This window comes from Neovison vison, chromosome 3 (genome assembly GCF_020171115.1).
Source record: "Neovison vison isolate M4711 chromosome 3, ASM_NN_V1, whole genome shotgun sequence".
In the NCBI taxonomy this organism is placed as follows: Eukaryota; Metazoa; Chordata; class Mammalia; order Carnivora; family Mustelidae; genus Neogale; species Neogale vison.
In genome coordinates this window covers 828,057-842,458 of record NC_058093.1, presented here as the reverse complement: position 1 = coordinate 842,458, position 14,402 = coordinate 828,057, and the positions used below count along the sequence as shown (strand labels likewise).

General features: G+C 42.7%; 1 protein-coding gene and 1 long non-coding RNA gene across 2 annotated transcripts in view; one reads left to right on the top strand and one right to left on the bottom strand.

Annotated features, from left to right (window-relative positions):
* Window positions 1-1,476: 1,476 nt before the first annotated feature.
* CALCRL (calcitonin receptor like receptor) overlaps window positions 1,477-14,402 on the top strand; it is a 93,946-nt gene continuing 81,020 nt past the window's right edge. The window contains exon 1 of the mRNA XM_044241121.1: window positions 1,477-1,592. The gene's annotated coding sequence lies outside the window, so the exon portion shown is untranslated. The remainder of the gene's footprint in view (window positions 1,593-14,402) is intronic.
* On the bottom strand, window positions 1,771-3,327 carry LOC122902099. Its single transcript, XR_006383738.1, has 3 exons — window positions 2,363-3,327; window positions 2,143-2,281; window positions 1,771-1,813 (listed from the first exon to the last, which is right to left on the bottom strand). It is a non-coding gene; the product is annotated as an uncharacterized LOC122902099 (long non-coding RNA).

The window sequence follows — 14,402 nt, the reverse complement described above, 5'->3', positions numbered from 1 at the left end:
GCATCTCATTTTGTTCCTGAATTTTGCTAATTTTTCAGTGCCTCTGACCTCAAATTTAATAAGAATTTAATAATTATCACAGTATCTTATCTATTTCTAAATGTTACATAGTTTGTTGATTGAAATTTTAAGAGATATAAGCAATTCTACATATTATTTGATTCATCTCTTCTAGTTTACAGGGGAAGATATTGATGCCCAGTGCTGTTCAGGGTTCAACAATTATGATTATTGAATCCCACACACTTACCGTACTATGAAAACACAGCTGCATTTCAAATTTAAAGCATTCTTCCTAGATAATGTCCCATGATTTATTAAACACATTTGGAATAAAGTTATGTTTTGAGGGAAAACTTTTTGTAAAGAATTAGAATATGTTACATGTTTTACGTAATCATTATGCTTGTAAGTTATCTGCATTTTTGGCAGGGTTTATTTTGAGGAATAAATGTAATACAAATTTCTTTTTTATTTCACAGCTGATAAGATAATGAAATGCACGCAACATGACACACGATCCTATGTATGTGCACACACACAGCACACACAGTGGTTTTGTTTAGGACACACACGCACGTGGTCATGTCGTGGACAAAGTGAAAAAGTCAGAAAACCTAGAGGATGAAGCTTCACCGTTTAATTGTGCAAACCTGGGCGGGGAACAGCCCTGGTGATGAAGGCTCCGTGGGACGGGGTCACGGAGGAGCCTCGGACGGACGCGGGAGCTACTTTTGTGTTTATTACGGAGAAGGACGTTGACCGCAGCTGCTCAGCGCCCTGCAAGTGTGATTCACAGACACACACACACACACTCACACACTCACACTGTCTCTCTCTCACACACACTCACACACACTCACACTCACACACTCACACTCTCTCTCACACACACTCACACACACACACACTCACACACTCACACTCTCTCTCTCACACACACACTCACACACTCACACTGTCTCTCTCACACACACACTCACACACACTCACACTCACACACTCACACTCTCTCACACACACACTCTCACACACTCACACTCACACTCTCTCTCACACACACACACTCACACTCACACACACACACACTCACACACACACTCACACTCACACCCCCAGCCCCCCCAGTGCCCGCAGGACGCCGCACTCCCCTCCAGCCGCAGGCAGAGTGTGGCTCGTCCTGACGCCCCGTGCAGGTGACAGCCGGGCCGGGGCAGCGCGGTGGCCTCTGCTCTGCGCTGCGGGCGCCGGCGGGCGAGGACGCCGCTTCCCGGGGCAGCTCCGGAGGAGGAGAGTAACCCAACACGAGCTGCGGGCGGGGTCAGGGTGATGTCACAGGAAGCTCGAGCCGCCTGCTGCGGAGCACGGCCAGTGTGACCAGCTGCAGCCTCTCCCCGCACGGGTCCCCTCCCGGCTGAGCAGCCCCGGCTCTGCTGCCGACCCCCGCCTGCAGGGCTGCCCGACCCCCGCCTGCAGGGCTGCCCGGGGCTCCCACGCTCGCCGCCTGGCCGGGACACATCCGTCCTGCGGAGTCTCAGAAGATCCCGCTCCATCCTGGGGACGCGTCTCCGGAGCCTTCGGCAGCTGGGCTGGTAAGTGCGTGACTCGGAGGACACGGGGTCCGAGGGGGAGTCGCACCGGGGCGGGCGGCGTTTCTCCGCAGAGTGCAGGGGCGTGGGGCGACTGACCTGCAGCCTGCCCTCGCTGCTTCCCGTGCAGGGAGCGGCGTCCGTGGCTCGACTGTGCACAGCACCCACCGGAGCCGCTGTTGCGCGCGGTGCTGTCGGACGGTAACTCAGCAGCCGACGAAAACCTAAACGGACGCAAGGGCGCCCTTCACACCGACGACCCCATCAGGGACCGACGACCCCATCGGGGACCGACGACCCCATCAGGGACCGACCACCCCATCAGGGACCGACCACCCCATCGGGGACCGACGACCCCATCGGGGACCGACGACCCCATCAGGGACCGACGACCCCATCGGGGACCGACCACCCCATCGGGGACCGACCACCCCATCGGGGACCGACCACCCCATCGGGGACCGACGACCCCATCGGGGACCGACGACCCCATCGGGGACCGACGACCCCATCAGGGACCGACCACCCCATCGGGGACCGGTGCCGTGGGAACCTGCTCTGCTCGTAGCGAGCTGCATTCTGACGGGCGGGAAGCATCTCCCCCCAGGGAGGGTCTTCGCAGTTTTCCTCCAGACAGAACTCTGAGAACGGGGGACACGAGCTACGGACAGGGTCCCGGGGTCTCAGTCCCTCTGTGGTGGCACAAAATGGGGGATTAAGAGAAAAGTGCTCCCTCCGGACTCCGGCGTGCCTCCTCCTCCGCTGGCACTCACCCCTGTAACCGGCGAGCTGCTGGGGGGTCCCTGGCTCCTTGTCCCGGACGGGCTCAAGTGTCTGGCGGACCTGCTGCTTCCGCTGTGTCGGCCCATGGGGTGGGCTACGGGAGAAAGAGGAAAAGGAAATCCCGGCTAGGACGGAGGAAAGCTCCCGGGCAGCCGCCCTGGATTCCCCAGTCCGGCCGGCCGCGCGCCCCTCCGACGACCCCGGGCTCCTCTGCAAGCGCTGGCGGAGGGTGGGAAACAGAGAGCTGTGGATAAAAGGGACCAGGTTGTCCCAGATGTGGGAGCCAGGTCACTAAACAGAGAAATTAAAGTGTGTATTGAAGAAAAGAACGTCCAGAAAACACGTACAGGGACAGACATGAAGCATCCGTTGACGCTTCCTTCACCAGCACAGACGGCGCGGGGCTGGGCAGAAACTGGTCCCCGCGCTGGTGAGGGACAGCACAGAGCCGCTGCTGAGAATAACGAGCTGTCAGACCTGGGTCCAAGTTATACTGACTGGTACAATTTATTTATATAAAATGAGACGTCAGATTTGGGTTCAAATTACCTTGATTGACATTACATGTATGTATTTTACACATAATAAATAACATGTTCTTTCTTACCTGTGTAATTATACTCCGCAGCGTGTCTTTCGGTGGGGAAATCCTCTACTCACATGCCCATAATCTGGCACATGAAGAGTGCACTACAAACTCATTCTGAGTAAATCCCTCAAAATCTTCCACTCAGTTTTCCACAAATTTCTTTAAATAATGGAAACTTCAATTAAGTCTTATTTTTGTGATTCTTAAAAATATTTTGGCTGATTTCCTATTTCCTTTCAGTCATTAGTTGTATTGAATTCCCTGACACATGTGTAGAAATGGAAAACCTGTTTTTAGAAAAGGACTTTGTAAATAGCCATTAGATAATTAGGGAAGGAAATGAAAAGAACACATTAAATGCCCAACCCAAAGCCACGGAAAGTAACTAAAATGAAAATAGCATTATTTTTAATTTAGATTATTTTCTTAGAAAGAGGTATTACACTAATATCGTATTTTAGAATAAGGAACTCCCCATAATTTTTTCCATAATTTAATTAAAATCTTAAAACTGTACTAATCGTATGAATTACCATCTTTTATTTCCAGAAAATACTGTTGAAAACCACTAGGCACTGAATTTCAAAGGTCATTAGGCAAAGACTTGTTACTTGAGAAAATAATTGAAAGTTTAAGTAAGAACTCATATTATTATTTCTAAAGTTTGTTTTCTTTAATGATAAGAGAGTATCAGAGGATCCTTGCATGCTTTCAGCCATGAAGAACTAACTTCTTTTCTAGATGCTATGCAGAGTCTAAGGCCAGTTCTAAGTATGAAACATAAGATTCAGAAATCATAAAAATAATGAGAGCTGAGGTTTGTTTTATCTGCAATATTCAGTTATCTTTTAGTAATGTGCTTGAGGTTGTTACTACTAGGTCTTTTTTTCCTAATATATCTTAGCATGTTCCAAATTGTTTTGTTACATAAGATATGTAAACTTCTAGAATATACAAAACTATTCACTCACTCTGAAAAGCAAAGATTGGAAAAACAGGAAAGCAAAAAAAAATTAAAATTGACTCTGTAATTTTATTTTTTATTTTTTTTTAAAGATTTTATTTTTTATTTATTTGAGAGAGAGAGACAGTGAGAGAGAGCATGAGCGAGGAGAAGGTCAGAGAGCGAAGCAGACTCCCCATGGAGCTGGGAGCCTGATGTGGGACTCGATCCCGGGACTCCAGGATCACGCCCTGAGCCGGAGGCAGTCGTTCAACCAACTGCGCCACCCAGGCGTCCCGACTCTGTAATTTTAAAAACTGTGTTAAATAAATGACCAAGGTGTGTATACTTTACTCCTAGTGATGCCTAACGTAAGTTTAAATGGAATCAAACCTCTAGCATATTTAGGAAAACCTTCACAATCATTGTATGTATTTTACCATTATTTTATGCATAACAAATTTATTTCAGTAAGAAATTCAAAATAATATTAAGACAGAGAACGATGACCTTATATGCTTTATGTTAATGCGGATAAATCATTTGGTAAACAAATAAAACTAATCAAACTTCAGTTAATAGTATTACTATATATTTTTAACGTACATCATTTTTGTGACTATTTTTTATAACACTATTTTGCATTCAATTTTTAGCTCCATGATTAAAATTTGAGAGTAGCTTAATTTCTAAGAATTGTCTTAGAGATATTTATATAAAAACAAACAAAACATTTTTTAAAGGATCAAAATATACATTCACAAAGTAAAACTGATTTCATACTCTGTGTATGACTGTCAACACAACCTGAAAAGATAATACTCTTTATAGAGATATCATGATTATGGTATCAACTTTAAAAAAAAAAACAAATATATTCAAAGGACATTATTTGAAATCATCGGCTTTATTCTCTATCTTACCTCTGCTTAGGGTTCAGAGACGGCACTAACCCAGGAAGTAAGTTGTCAGACACACACTGCCGGCTTGTTGCACCTCTGGGTTCCTGACTCCGTTAGACCATCAGAAACACTCTTAAGATGGAAAGTCAGTACAGAGCTATCGAAAACACTTGTCTGTGTCTGGGTTTGAAGTCCACGCATGAAACATTTACAATTTCTTAGGAAAGCTCTCTTTTTCTATCCAAGTACTTCTACCATGCAGCACTATTACATTACTTTAAGAAATCTTCTCATTTAATATAAGAAAATGTTCTGGGGCACCTGGGTGGCTCAGTGGGATAAGCCTCTGCCTCCGTTCGGCTCCGGTCATGATCTCAGGGTCCTGGAATCGAGTCCCGCGTCGGGCTCTCTGCTCAGTGGGGATCTGCTTCCTCCTCTCTCTCTGCCTGCCTCTCTGCCTGCTTGTTGACCTCTGTCTGTCAAATAAAATACATAAAATCTTAAAAAAAAAAAGGAAATGTTCTGATGAAATTAGAAGGAAAATAAAAATTTATGAGAAACAGGAGATCAGGGCTACACACTGACCAGATACTTCAATCATTTTCCCATTTATTCTCATAGATTTCCCTTAGGAATTCCTGCCCGAATTCCTTCATCAATAGCAGTTACACATCCCGAAGGGTCCAGTCAGTTTTCACACCTTAATTTTGGTTTATGTACCTATAATTTGGTTTATAATTTTGAAGATATAGAGTCTTAATTAGCATAAAATTGAAGCAGTACTAGGTGGCATATCTTTAATTGTGAAATCTGGGCTGTAAATACTGAGTTAGTGTTATTTAGGGTAAAAGAACATATGATTAGATAAATTAAGTCAGCAAACCATTTAAATGATAGGAAATACATCTTTATACGTTACATTGCCATTCCAATTTAAACAGAAAAGTCCTCAATAAGTCTAGACTATTTTATGTCTAATTAGTATTATATTATGCATTAAATCAATAATTTTTGCATTTTCCAGTATTTTTATAATCTTAAGATCAAATTTTTTTAATTTAATAGACTATTTTAACAAAAAAGAAGAAATGAATTTAATTTTTAAGCACACAATAAAAGTCTTACTATTTAAAAATAAAAGAGAGTCACTGCTGTGAACTGAGTTAGAGTTTATGTTTTTGCATTTACTGATATTATTGGATGATAAATCACAAATATTTTCCTAGAACAAGTTTCTTCCTATTTTCCCTTTAGTTTGTTTACTTCAAAGAGATAATATTCTACAAAACTAACACACTAATATATTATGTTTAGAAAAATGATAAAAAAACTGAATTTATTTTTTAAATGTAAAACAAGTTTTATCTTTTTATTCCTTTGTGCTTTTAATTAAATGTATGTTTTTTTTTGCCTTACTACCAACTAAAAGTTCAAAAATCTCAGATCTGCTCAACCCAACATAAACATAAGTAAGTAAATAAATAAATAACTAACCTACCCTTATAATATTAACTTCATTGAGGATTGGATGGAGCCCAATTTTCAGAGAAAACTTATCTCCTTAACATGGAATGTATTTTGTAATTAAAAAAATTAATGCAATATGGCATAAACTTTTGTATAAATCTGCCTTTACTTTCCTACCTGTGTTTAGGCTAACCTAAGTCCAACAGTGTTTCTCGTGAAAACGCCTGAGCGCGTCATTCGGTCTGTTGGACGAGGCAGAAACGTGAATGGCCACAGGTGACCAGAGCGCCGCTCACCCACGGCTTAGTCACATGGACGCTCATTAGCATATTCATGAGCACACAGGCTGGGTTTTGTCAATGAAAGCTAAGTGTGTCTCGTGTCCGAGTTCCAATGTCGTTGTTCCGCACACGAGTGTTAATCAGATCCATGTTCATGGACATGATGTCGACTGTTGTCTAGACACTCAGTTCCGCCTTCTTTCCAAGGGTAATTTGAAGGGAAAATTAGAACTCGGTCAGTACTGGAGAAGAATAAAGCGTGTTAATACTGAAAATAAGGAGGATAAAACGGTGGGAAAGGGATGTCGTCAAACAGAGCCTGCGTGTGGGGCTGCTTTTTGCCTAACTCGGCAGTTGTCTTCAGTTGTTTTCAAATGCCAGGCAAGAGAGCAGATTTCCTTTTACTTAAATAATGGAAACCTAGTATTAGACTAACATGTTTACATATTTTACGAAGCTACATATGTCTTCTTCAAAAAGTTGTTTTCAATAAAACCTTTTGATTTTAAATCTTTTTCAAAACACGGCAATATAATTTTTAGCTGAGGCAAAAACTGTAACTCATGCAACTGTGGTGCGATCCCCGTTTGAAACAACTTCTGGAATGGGGAGCACCTCCGACAGCAGCCGTGTCCCAGCGGCCGGCAGGCTGCTGCGGGGTAAATCCGTTAGGCACAGTCTCATCAAAGCCCGTTAACTCACTAAAATATCTTTGAACTTGTCAGGTTTATTTGGGTGAATATACATATTTATTGTCCGCTTAAGCCTCTGGTCCTTGGCATTATTAGAAGGGTGCACATATCTTCATATTCCTGTGGGACGAATATTTTTTTTTTCCTCTAACAGGAGAGTTTGCCTTCCCTGCAGCAGCTCTTCCCCGCAAGTTAGCAGCGGATGAGTGTTTCCAGACCGCAGTAGTCAGGAGAACCTCTTGTGGAGGGGTAGCTTGCCCCACTGAGAGGTTTAGCTCATTTCTTTGAGGATTTGCCTTCTGCCGTGGACATTACTCATTACTCATGTATAAAGTCATTTAACCTTCCCCAAAACCTCAGGAATTGTTGTTGTTGTGCAGATAAGAAACTCCCACACCGAGGCACAGAGCTTCTAAGTACCATGTCCAAACCACGTAGCTGCGCAGGTGCAGGTTCCAGGAGCTGAGTCCTGGCAACAGAGCTCAGGCTCTTCACCACGCTGCTTCCTTCTCCAGCTGGAGGCTGGTATCTAGTGACCGATGAACGGAGGCTGGTCCCAGAGCCCTCGTTAAAGCACAGGCGGACCTCCGGGATACGGAGGGTTTGGTTCTCGATCATCTCAACAAAGTGGCATCGTAATAAAGTAACACCAGTTAGGGAATTTTTCGGTTTCCCAGTACCTATGAAAGTTAAGTAAATAGTACAGTACATTATGTTTAAAAAACACATCGACCTTAATTAAAAAAATACTTGACTGCTAAAATCCACTAACCATCCTCCGCAGCTTTGAGTGAGCTGTAGTCTTCTTGCCGGCGAGGGTCTTGCCTTGATGGTGGCGGCTGCTGGCTGGCCACGGTGGGAGCTGCTGGAGGAGGCGGGGCCGTGGCGATTCCTGAAATTAGTGAATAGCGAGGTTTGCTGCATCCACGCACACGTCTCGTGCGCGAGCTCTCTGTAGCAGAGATGCCGTTCAGTACCTTGTACCACAAACTTCCAAAACTCGAGTCAGCCCTCTCGACCCCTGCGGCGGCGCCACCGACACACTTTGTGGACTTTTCCAAACCCTTGGTTGTCGTTTCAACAGTTTTCATAACATCTTCCCCAAGAATAGATTCTATGTCACCATCTCTGCTCCCCCACAAAAAGCACCTGCTCATCTGTCCAAGCTTTGTCCTGCGATCCCTACAGTCCAGTCCATCCTCAGTCTCTCCTTGAATTCTGGTTCTCTCGCTGTTTCTACCACATCTGCAGGAACTTGCTCCACGGAAATCTTGAAGCCCTCAGAGTCAGCCTTGAGGGTTGGAATCAGCTTCTCCCAAACTCCTGTGAATGCTGATATTTTGACCTTCTCCCTCGCATCATGTATGTTTTTAATGGCATCTGAAATGGTGAATTCTTTCCAAAAGGTTTTCAGATTATTTTGCCCAGATCCATCAGAGGAATCACTATGTATGGAAGTTTTAACCTTATAAAATGTATTTCTTAAATAATAAGACTTGGAAGTTGAAAGCACTCCTTCATCCATGGGCTGCAGAATGGATGTCTTAGCAGGCATGAAATCGATAATAATCAACGTTGATCTCATTGTACATCAGACCTCCTGGGTGACTGGAGGCATCTTCAATGATCAGAAATCTTTTGAAAGGAATAATTTTTTTTCTGAGCAGTGGTTCTTGACAGTGGGCTTAAAATATTCAGTAGACCATGCTGTAAGCAGACGTCTGTTGTGGTTCTAGTTTGTAGATCACAGGCAGAGTAGATTTAGCATAACCCTTTGGACTTTAGGATTTTCAAAGGGTCGATGAGCACTGCTTAACCTCAACTCACCGGCTGCGCTCGCCCCTGACAGGAGAGTCCGCCTGTCCTCTGACGCTTTGGAGCCAGGCACTGACTTCTCCTCCCTCGCCACAGGCCTAGAGGACATCTTCCTCCTGGAGGCTACATGAAGGTTGTTGTTTGCTGTAGCCACCTTGGTCACCTTCAGGACTATCTTGGCTGGATCTGGGTACTTCGCTGCGGCTTCTGCATCAGCGCTTGCGGACGCACTTCTGTCCCTAAGACGGCTTCTTTCCTTAAACCTCATGAACCAACCTGAGCTTCAACTTCCTACTCAGCCTCCTCACCTGTCTCCACCTTCCCCGAACTGAAGAGAGTCAGGGTCTTGCTCTCGATGAGGCCTTTGGCTTTCGGGAGTGTTGGGGCTGGGTTGATCTATCCAGACCACTGAAGCTTTCTCTACATCATCAACGAGACTCTTCAGCTCTCTCATTGTGTGTTCCTTGGTGTAGCACTTTTAATTGCCATTTAATTTGCATTCAGAACTTGGCTAACTGTGCAAGAAAGTTAGCTTTTGACCTATCTCAGCTTTCAACATATCTTCCTCACAAGCTTAATCATTTCCCACTTTTGACTCTAAGTGGGAGGTACGTGACTCTTCCTTTCAACTTCAACACACAGGGGCTATAGTAGGGTGATTTCCACCTGGTTGTGTCTCAGGGAATAGGGAAGCCTACCGAAAGGGCCAGAGATGGGTGGGCGGTCAGAATGCACTCGGCGTTTATGAAGTTTGCCGTCGTCTGCTGGCACAGTCTGTGGTGCCCAAAACAATTACTAGAGTACTACGAAAGAACACGGATCCAAGATCACCAGAACAATATAAACATAATGAAAAAGTTTGAACTATGGAGAGAAATACCAAAATGTGACACAAAGACATGAAGTTAACAAAGTCTGTTAGACAAATGGTGTGAGAAGCTTGTTAAATTCAGGATTACCCAAACTTGCAGTTTGTAAAACATGCAGTCGCTGAGAGGCACAAGAAAACGAGGGGCTGGCGGGATCCGCAACTGGTCGTTCCCATCTTTCCTTCTGCATTTTCTTTCACTGACTTCCTCCGTCTATAGCTTCTCCCTCACCTTCCTCCAAACCAAATGCCCGCTGGTTGCTCTCTAGCCTCTGGTAGTTAAGAGGAGTTTGGAAAACAAAAATTTTGAAGAATTCTTTCTCCGAAAACCTCAGTGTTGCTCTTAAAGCCTTCAGCTGACTGGATGTGACTCAGACACATCATCCAGACAATCTCCTTTGCTCAAAGTCCACGGATGTCAGATGCTGATCACATCTACGAAATACCTTGACAGCCCCGCGCAGACTAGTGTTTGTTCAAGCCGGCACCGTCTCCCGGCCAGGTTCACGTACACAAGTAACCGTTACAACATACTTGCTCTTTTTTCCCCAAATTGTTTAAGTTGTTAGATTTTGCAAATTCTTTAAAAATTCCTGCTGGAACGACCATTGGAACGGCAGTGAATTCATTAGTTGAACGGAAAATGATGAACGTCTTAATGACGTGGCGTTCCCTGACTGTGGGCAGAGCAGGGCATCCAGTCTCCCGTTACTCAGTGGCTTCCTTCGTTTGGTTGGTTGTGTTGGAGAGAGGTGGAGTCTGATTTGGTCCTAAGTAGAGGTAGAAGAAGTCTTTAAAATACTTATATTATTAATGAGGGAGGCCGAAAAGATATAAGGTTTCTACACCCCAAAGACAAAGGTAGCTTGCCCTTCTGCTTCATGATTCACAGAAGACCTTCCAGAACTGTTCTCTCTTTATAAAACTAAAGTCTGTTCACCTTGCATATCTTTTCTGGGGAACTTTCTGTTCACACCAGACTTTAGTCCTGTCAGAGAACAGCGGAATTTTAAGTCACATGACTAATTCCCACTGAGGGGTGTGGGTAAACAGAATGGCCCTCAGCTTGGGCAGCCGGCCCCACGCGGGCGGCCAGGGGGAGCGGGACAGGCCTGCTCCGGGCAGCGTCAGGGCCTCTGTGCCCGCCGCCAGGACAACCTCCTCCTCCACGCCGCCGACTGCCATGCGACTTCTCACCCGGTCGCAAGGGCAGAACTGAATGCTTGAAGTAGGATGTTTTCCGAAATGACAAAACTTGATAAATCAGATACTTTGTGTACATATGATTATGTCTGGGAAACCTTGGATTATAGAAGAAACATTAAAAAAAAATACACCCTGAAATAAAGAACAGTCGAACGAACACTACCTAGTTCACAATTGTATGTGTTTTGGTTAAGATATTCTGAAATATCTTACTTTCAACTGCTTCCATTATAACTTTGACTTTTCATACCTTTAACAGAACTATTTCCTTGCATCTAAATCAATGGCAAACATTATGGCTGGGTATCAGAAATGTTCATTTTTAAGACAGAAATCATGTGGTGAATGAAAGATATTCTAAGAATAAAGCTTTGAAGAATGCTTGATCTCGTTACTTCGAACAGGAAGGCCTTCAGATGAGATAGGAGCAAGTGTTAAGGTCTAGAACAAACTGACCTGGGTGAAGCCCATAAAATGACTTTCCTAAATATTGTTTAATATTTTAATTAATTGAATTCCTCACATGAGTTAACTTCCTTAATTATAGAGTTTCCGAAAGGATTTCCTGTGCTGTGTTCCGTGTTATCAGTTCAAAATTATTAGAAAACACTGAATCTTTTTCATCATAAAATTAGTATGTGTTCATATTTAATGAACCAGAGTCCAGCCCCCTTCCTTCAAGATAAATACACCAAGATTAACAAAGAGTTTATGTTTGAGTCATTGTATAACTCAAACATGCTTTAAAAATTCACTAATTGTGTGATTTTTCAGGTTAACCCTGTGAAAGCTGATTACTCACCAAATGCTCAACATCGCAGCAACTACGTATTTAAGGTTGTGAGCTCGCAACCGCATCAGTGCTGGTTCTATCTAGTTCTATCTGTACCACGAAGGGCCACATGTTCAAAACTATTCATGGTACATGAATAGTTTCTGGTACATGGTACATGACTCAGGTTTCTGAAGCTGGAGTCCTGAACAAGTTACATAAGTCTAGCTAATGGGTTCCTAACAGAAATACGAGATTCTAGGTCCATATGTCCTCAGAGGGTTTCATTAAGTGTAACTAGGATGTAGATCTTTAAATAGCATCTGCGGGACGCCTGGGTGGCTCAGTGGGTGAAGCCTCTGCCTTCGGCTCAGGTCATGATCTCAGGGTCCTGGGATCGAGTCCCGCATCGGGCTCTCTGCTCAGCGGGGAGCCTGCTTCCTCCTCTCTCTCTGCCTGCCTCTCTGCCTACTTGTGATCTCTCTCTGTCAAATAAATAAATAAAATCTTTAAAAAATAATAAATGATAAAAAATTTAAAAATTAAAAAAATAATAAATAGTATCTGCTTTAAAAAAAAGTTAGATTTCTATATTTAGACAACATTGCACTCCTAAATTACTCAGAGTCATATAGACTTAAAGGATTGTTCTACATTCTGGCTTAAGTTTTTACTTCCAGATATAACTGCATAATTTTATAAACAGGGAGGGACCCAGAGTATAAATACAACGTACTAGCTTTTCTAGCTTTTTTTATCAATTCTAACTTGGTTAACTCTTTAGAATTAAATTAAATTTATAGTAAACAACAAAGGTCATTGTGCACAATATTTATTGCTATAAGGTTATAATGGAAATCAGTGACAGAATGCTAACTGGAATGAATTAACGGAGTGACTTTTCAAGCTTACCATGTCTCCCTTACTTTCCGTCACATACCCACCCTTACGGCCCCTGAATACGAAAAAATGCTCATCTTTATTTCTGGGTCTATAGTTCCTGGATTGTGGACTTCAGTATTTCTTTTTCCTTCACCTCCAGACAAATTTACTTCTTGTTAGCACTTCTGATATCAACTGGCATAAAATTCAAGAAAGGTAAGCATATTATCTGAACTAAGGTTCAAAACTATCAGTGGGTCTCTCTCAAAGAGCACTGAATGCTCTTTCGGAAACCCGCCTGTCAGGTCTCCACCCGTCCCTGGAGCCTTTGCTCAGATACAGAGTTTTCTTTGGGACCTAACCCAGACCCTAATACTTAAAGTCAGCTACGCCTGCACCACCAAAACCCTTTAGCCCATCGTCATCTACTTTAATGTGTCCTGGCTTCTTCCTATAACATCAATCACATTGCAACAAACTGTCGACTATCATTTACGTATATTCTACGTTGTTATTTTCTGTCCATATCTTTAACACATAAACTCTACAAGTCCTTCCGCCTGCTTTTTTTTCACTAATATATCTTAAGCATCTCGATAAGTGACTGCACCTCGTAGGTCCTTAAATATTGCTTAATAAATGATTAAATGAATGAATATGTTTCTTTGTATCAGTGTCCACAGAAAACTAGGTAGTTGACTCTGTAGTTTTGTGTGCAGTGTACGATACATACAAAATGCAGATTGTGGAGGTGTTAGAAACATGACCCATTGCCAAGAGAAAATATTCAGAAACTAATTATCATTTATTATTCTTAAGTCAACTTCATATTTAACCCTCCACCGCTTCTGTGAAGGGAAATAAATTGGTAAAGATGCTTTCTGTACCGCAGTGTTCAGGTTTCACTGAATTCCAAGGAGTGACCTTCAATCTAGGGTAAATGAGAAGGTTGTTCGGTATTTTAACAAAAAATGTTGAAGCATTTCCCCAAACGGCCAAACAATGGCTGAACTTGGCAGAATTTCTTGTTGAAACTGGCAGACCTGCCAACTGTTGGCTCCCAACAAAAGTCTTACTCCATTACGTATGGCCTTCCTGGACAGTAACAGTAAAAAGTCTATAGAAGGAGAAAAAAACCTAAGCAGTGAAATGAAAATAAATAAATAAATAAATCAGTTTAAAAAAAAATATATGTAGAATACAAGTTGGTTTAATTCACAAAAAGCTATACACCTGTTTGAGAAGTCATGAGTTATGTGTTTGAAAATCTATATTTTATAAAGCTTCTAAGTATTGATTTATAAATATTTAAGGTAATTCTAAAAGGAAAACCAACTATAAATGCCCTTTCATCCTTGTATAGTTTTGGAAATTTTCCTAATGTAAAATCAGAGGGCTTTTTTATAAACCGAAACATATATTTGTCATTAAATAAAGTCATGATTTATCTGAAATCTTCATGATGGATTTTCACAAAATAAATCTTCTGAACTGACTCATCTCACAACTTATGACAATACTTGTCTTTTTAAATTTGGATTTTTCTATGTGTTGAGATTCGTATAGCTAACTTTATTTTCTTTTAATATAGAGCACTAGGGGCGCCTGGGCGG